This window comes from Gigantopelta aegis, chromosome 12 (assembly GCF_016097555.1).
Source record: "Gigantopelta aegis isolate Gae_Host chromosome 12, Gae_host_genome, whole genome shotgun sequence".
NCBI lineage: Eukaryota > Metazoa > Mollusca > Gastropoda > Neomphalida > Peltospiridae > Gigantopelta > Gigantopelta aegis.
Genome location: NC_054710.1, coordinates 15,054,847 through 15,061,444, shown reverse-complemented (window position 1 = coordinate 15,061,444; position 6,598 = coordinate 15,054,847). Strand labels below are relative to the sequence as shown.

Here is a 6,598-nt window from a genome sequence, read left to right as displayed (position 1 = left end):
GTTTGGCAAACTATAGGAAATATGTATGACTCTAGCTACATGTGAACACAAAATTAGAGTAGGTAGGTAGGCTATACATTTTCCCACCATTCTACCACAATATTAGATGAGGTCCATGTAGATATGCTTAGTGATTCGTTTGCAACTTTGTATGGTTGTTTGACAATAATGTTAAGGCCAAATATAGGAAATATGTGTGGTTCCGCTTACACGTGAACACACAATTACAGTAGGTAGGTAGGCTATAATTTTGTTTTATCATTCTACCACAATATTAGTTGAGGTCCATGTAAATATGCTTAGTGATTCGTTTGCAACTTTATATAGCTGTTTGACAATAATGTTAAGGCCAAATATAGGAAATATGTGTGGTTCCGCTTACATGTGAACACACAATTACAGTAGGTAGGTAGGCTATACATTTGTCCATCATTCTACCACACAATTATTTGAGGTCCATGTAAATATGCTATGTGATTCGTTTGCAACTTTATATAGCTGTTTGACAGTAATGTTAAGGCAAATATAGGAAATATGTGTGTTTTTTACACGTGAAAACAAAATTAGACTAGGTAAGGTAGGCTATAATTATTGTTCCATAATTCTATCACAATATAAGTTGAGGTCTATGTAAATATCCTTAGTGAGATTCGTTTGCAACCTTATATAACTGTTTGACAATAATGTTAAGGCCAAATATAGGAAATATGTGTGGCTCTGGTTACATGTGATTTTGTTTTTAGAGTTAGGTAGGTAGGCCATATATTTTTATTTTATTTTTTATTGATTACTAAAATCTGACAAACTTGTCTTAGCAAAGAGCAATGAAGTAACATTTCAAACAAACGCTGCACCCTCTCACGGTTTTGAAGATCAGGTGGAAAACAAACGTTTAGGGTCGATCGGGTACCCGGTTCCACACGCATTTTTTAATTTTAAATTTGGTCTGATATGAATAAATGCTGTTTTCAAGATTCTAATATTACCTATCTGTGATATTTTTAATTTTTGCACAGTTCTTTACACTGTCTTTTTATTTAAATTTTGAATTTTTATATTGATGTTTTATCATCACTTTTTTTTTTTTCATTTACCATAGTTTAACACCCAATAGCCGATGTATTTTTCGTGTTGGGGTGTCGTTAAAAATGTATTCTATTCCAGGGGTCAAAACGGCCTGTGGCCAGCTCGCCAAGTGCACCGATATCCTGTTTGGGCGACTTGAATATCAATAAAAAAGGCATTAGTGTCCAAATAATACTATTATTTGAGCGATCTACTTTAGATCTATAACATATGAGCCACTATTAATATTTTTATAATCTAGATAACAACATTTATTCATATTAGCATTTTCACCAAACACCTATATAGGGATGCAAACAAATCGGTACGCATTTTTACATGGATTACAACTCATTTTGAGGGTAGAATGATGGAAATACATGGTAAAAATGTCTCAGGTTAGCACATTTTGCCTGAATATTTGTTTAATTTTTGCCTGAATTTGAGGTTTTGCTCCAGCACTAGGGGGACAGTTGCATCCCCTGCCCCCCCCCCCCCCACCCCCTCTCTCTTACACTTATGCCCCAATTTACAAAGGTCTTTGAGGCTCTATTAGACAACAAAGCACCCTCTTTGCAAGTCTTTTAGCATTGCACTGCGAGATCACAAAGTAGCGGGAGTTTAGTAAATTAGGCCCCTGGGTTACATGCCACACCTTCAACATTTAGAAGTGACCGTTTGTGACAGCCAGTTACATGGACAGGTAAAAATAGCGTTGACTCGTATCGGATACAGTAACGGAGAGACTATCAAGGTTGGACTATACCAATTCAAATCCCATAGGCGACCATGTTAACGTTTGTGTTTAAAAACACTATATGCAATATATCAACCAAACTGTGACCCATAAATATCAGTACTACAACCCCTACCTCAAAGTATTAACTGCAGAAAATGGTACCTTTCATGGCTCATTTTCGGTATAACCAGATGTTTCTGCAACACCCCTAGTTTCGCACAAAATTTTAGTACTTTTTTTTACAGGTACCCCATACATGTTCCAAGCACAAGGCTACTTGACACGGTGGTACTACATCAAATAAAATTGCATACATTTTTAGCCCAGATGAAACTAATTGTTTTTACAACCAACACACTCACATTTATAACCAATCACAGGACTTGTGGTGTTAACTTCTCTATCAAAAGTTCGGTACACCTCGAACTTCGACCCAGCCGGAAATTAATTGGTATAGTGCAACCTCAAGGCAGAGTGGAGGGCAAGATCACACTTCCTGTGCTGTGGAATTGTGGGATATCGGAACATTCCAGTGTGGCCACAGTTGTTGCTGCATGGAGTTGGATCAGTGTGATAATGCATTTACAAACCATTTAAAACTATTGTTTGTCTTTAAAGTGGAGAATGCCAGCGTGGTCTTTGCTAGTTCAGACTATCATCAACACAAGAATGTGAGAGCATACCTTATTATGGTGTATTATACATAGGATAATAAATGAGTATAGAGCTGGGCGGTATTGAAATTTCAGGTTCAGTATTTTGGGGGTGACTTACTTCGGTATGGTATTGATACGATACTGATATTGAGTGGTATTTTCGGTATACTTGGCTTTAAATGCATGCCTGAGTTAAGTCTCACCCACTAATTTCATCTAAATAAAATTAAATTCCATACACTCGGCCCTCATCTCTCTCTTCTTTTCACCTTTTGTGCATTCGTCAGATACATTGTTAGTGGTTTACTAAATGGTGGATAAGATTTTTCAATACCGAAATTTCAATATTTTGAAATTTGCTCTGTACAGTAAATCTGTATTGACATGATACCGATACCGAACAGTATATATATGGTATAACGCCCAACTCTAAATGAGTTACCAGTTATTATAAAATTTATGACCCTAGTGAAATACTTTTTAAATGCCGTAAGCTTTAGTGAATGACAGAGAAAAAAAAAATTCATGAGGAACATAATTTGATTATGACTGATACCAAGTTTGTTATTCTATTTGTTACCTCAGCTTTTTTCCTCTAAAAACCATGTACATGTGTATATGTATATATAGAAATGATGTAAACAACTGTACACCGTCACTATTCTGAGTATTGTTATAACTCTGTATTTTATTCACAATTTCAATTAATTGTAAAAAAAACAAATGTTCTATTTATTCTGTTAAAGAAATCTGTATTAAATTGTATTAACGTAACATTGTATTAAAAAGTTTAACAATGAAAATTGAGAGAATTATGTGACATAATTGTGTATTTGCCTAATCATAATGACATCATACATTGTATATACTAGTAGTAGCCTACTGACAAGGTTTGTAGGTGTCAGATCATCCAATAATATTGTGTGTTTCATCAATGTATGATAATTTGTCAGTAAGAAATTATGATATTTATTTCCCTGGTTATGAATGCCCACTGAGGTAATAAATATAAATATGTTAATGCCAATAAGCAGATACGGGAAAGTAAAGGTAAAATATTATTTATTTAACGACACCTCAGCATAATTTGAATGTGTGGTCTTTATTGTACATGTATATTAAAAAACAATCTGAGACTTTCCATTAAAAAACAAACAAAATTGATTTGTGAGCTGTAGAAATGTATCAGACAATTTTTAGGGTTTTTTTCATGCTACAGGCTACAGGTTAAAAAAACTAACACCCCCCACCCCACCCCCAAACCGACCACTCATCCATCCCCCCCTTCCATATGCAATCCCATCCTACATACATGTATTTCAGTGTAACAAAAGTAATAGATCTTTTCTTGAAATGTGGCTGATCTAGACATTTTACATCCATGTCTTGTTTGTAAGATGTTATTCTTTTTTTATCTTGTAACCACCATTTCTATTGACAGAATATGATGATGGATAAAAACAGTAATATCCTGTAAAATGACACCATGATGTTATTCTTTTTTATCTTTTAACCACCGTTTCTATTAACAGAATATGATGATGGATAAAAACAGTAATATCCTGTAAAATGACACCATGATGTTATTCTTTTTTTTATCTTGTAACCACCATTTCTATTGACAGAATATGATGATGGATAAAAACAGTAATATCCTGTAAAATGACACCATGATGTTTCTTTTTTATCCTGAAACCACCGTTTCTATTGACAGAATATGATGACGGATAAAGCAAAGTGATAGATGTATCCTGCTACTAGTAGTATATGACTCTGACGTCACAGTGACGTCACACGCATAGCCTACATTACAGAATCGCTCATTTGACCTCTAGGTCATCGTACAATGTGGCTGAAATAACAGAAATAATAGCTTTTTTCCCCTGAATATTTATGGTCTGCAGGATAAAGATAACAACTAGTTAATGATGTCGGATATCAGCTTTATCCTGTTCAGGTCGAATGAGAAATTCCGCTCGGCAGAGACTTAGAATTCCCCATTCTTACCTTCACAGGAAAAAGCAAATATCTGACGTCATTAACTAGTTATTCTCTATTTCATTGTTTTTTCTAACCCATGTTTCAATATGTCGTGCTGACAAGTGCAATAAATTGGTGCCACAATCTGATTAACTTCGATTTTGTTTTTATTAATATCATAGCTGATACACTGTACATCCAAGAATGAAACATAAAATGAATTGAGTATTAAATACACAATACTGACGACAGTAGTTTCCAAACTTGAAGTTTACAGCATCATAGTTTCTGTGAAGAGTCCTTTTATAGATGGCTTTTGTGACACGAGTCTCAAGAAAATCAGTCATTGGCAGGTGCTTTAGCAATAAAAGTTAAATTTGACAGACAACACTGCTGAATGTCAAACATTTGATCATTGTAACATACGACACCACTAGAGCACATTGATTAATCATTGACTATTGGATGTCAAACATTTGGTAACTCTTGTCAGTCTTAGAGAGGAAACCTGCTGCATTAGTAGCAAGGAATCTTTTTATATGCACCATCCCACACAGGATAGCACATACCACGGCCTTTGACCAGTTGTGGTGCACTGGTTGGAACGAGAAAAAACCCAGTTGAATGGATCCACCAAGGTGGTTTGATCTTGCGACACAAGAACTTCAGTCAAGCACTCAACGACACTACTAGAACACATTGATTAATGAATCATCGGCTATTGGACGTCAAATGTTTTATTAATTCTGACTCTTAGTCATTGGAGGAAACCTGCTATATTTTTCCTAATGCAGCAAGGGATTTTTTTATATGCACTTTCCCACACCCAGGAAAGCACATACCACGGCCTTTGTCCAGTTGTGGTGCACTGGTTGGAAAGAGGAAAAAAACCAATCCGCTGAATTGACCCACTGAAGTGGTTTGATCCTGCGACGCAAGCACCTCGAGGAATGTGCGCGAATTTGTTAAAGGGATCTGGCGCATAATTTGGAGCGAGTTACCAGGTCCGTAGCTAGGATATGCGATCTCGCAGTGCAATGCTAAAAGACTTGTAAAGAGGATGCTTTGCTGTCTAACAGAGCCTAAGAGACCTTTGTGAATGAGGCCCCAGGTCCGTAGCTAGAATTGTTTTTTTGTTGTTGGGGGAGGGGGGGGGGGGGGGGTGGGGGGCAACTGAGTAATTAATAGTCTAAAACTCCTTAAACGGTTAAGAAGAGAATATATTCTTTAAGTTTCTATAAAAAAATTCCGGATTTTTTCGTGGTGGGTGGGGGTGGGGGGGGTGGGGGGGGTGGGTGGGCTGTTTATCTACGGTAAAGCTGAGGTGCTTGTGTTGATTTCGTTTTGTCTAATGAGCAGCTCGTCGTTAAAACCTTATTGTTAGCCTGCAGAGGGCTGAAGGTAACGGCACCCATAAGTGCCTTGCCTCTGGGGGCCTGAATGCTGGGGCATCCTGAAAACGACGCGGCAGTTTAGCAGCTGCTACTTTTATTAAAGCAAAGATTGTTTTGTTTAACGAAACCACAGGTGCACATCGATTAATTAATCATCGGCTATTGCATGTCAAACATTTGGTAATTCTGACTAGTAGTCATCAGAGGAAACCCGCTACATGTTTTGTAATGCAGCAAGATATTTTATTTTATGCACTTTCCCACAGACCGGGAAACACATATAACGACCTTTGTCCAGTTGTGGTGCACTGGTTGGAACGAGAAAAAACAATCAGCTGAATGGATCCACCGAGGTGGTTCGATCCTTCGACGCAATCAACTCAAGGGAGCAGTCAACCGACCGAGATAAATCCCGCCCCCTCCCTGTGGGCCTGAATTCTGGGGCGTCCTGAAAAGGGCGCGGCAGTTTGGCGGTTGCTACTTTTATGAAAGTAAAGTTTGTTTTGTTTAACGACACCACTAGAGCACATTGATTTATCAGTCATCGGCTATTGAATATCAAACATTTGGTGATTTTTGACATATATTCTTAGAAAAGAATCCCGCTAAAAAATTTCATTTGTAGTATAGAAAGGAATCTTTTATATGCATCATTTCACAGACAGGATAGCACACATCGCGGTCTTTGATATGCCAGTTGTGGTGCACTGGCTGGAGCGAAAACAATAGCCCAATGCGCTACTTTTATGAGTGCCAGGTTGAGT

The 6,598-nt window shown here is 37.1% G+C and overlaps 1 long non-coding RNA gene across 1 annotated transcript; it reads left to right on the top strand.

Moving 5' to 3' along the window:
• Positions 1-1,328: 1,328 nt before the first annotated feature.
• On the top strand, positions 1,329-4,586 carry LOC121386627. The gene is made up of 2 exons (XR_005959673.1): positions 1,329-1,819; positions 2,274-4,586. It is a non-coding gene; the product is annotated as an uncharacterized LOC121386627 (long non-coding RNA).
• Positions 4,587-6,598: the final 2,012 nt, after the last annotated feature.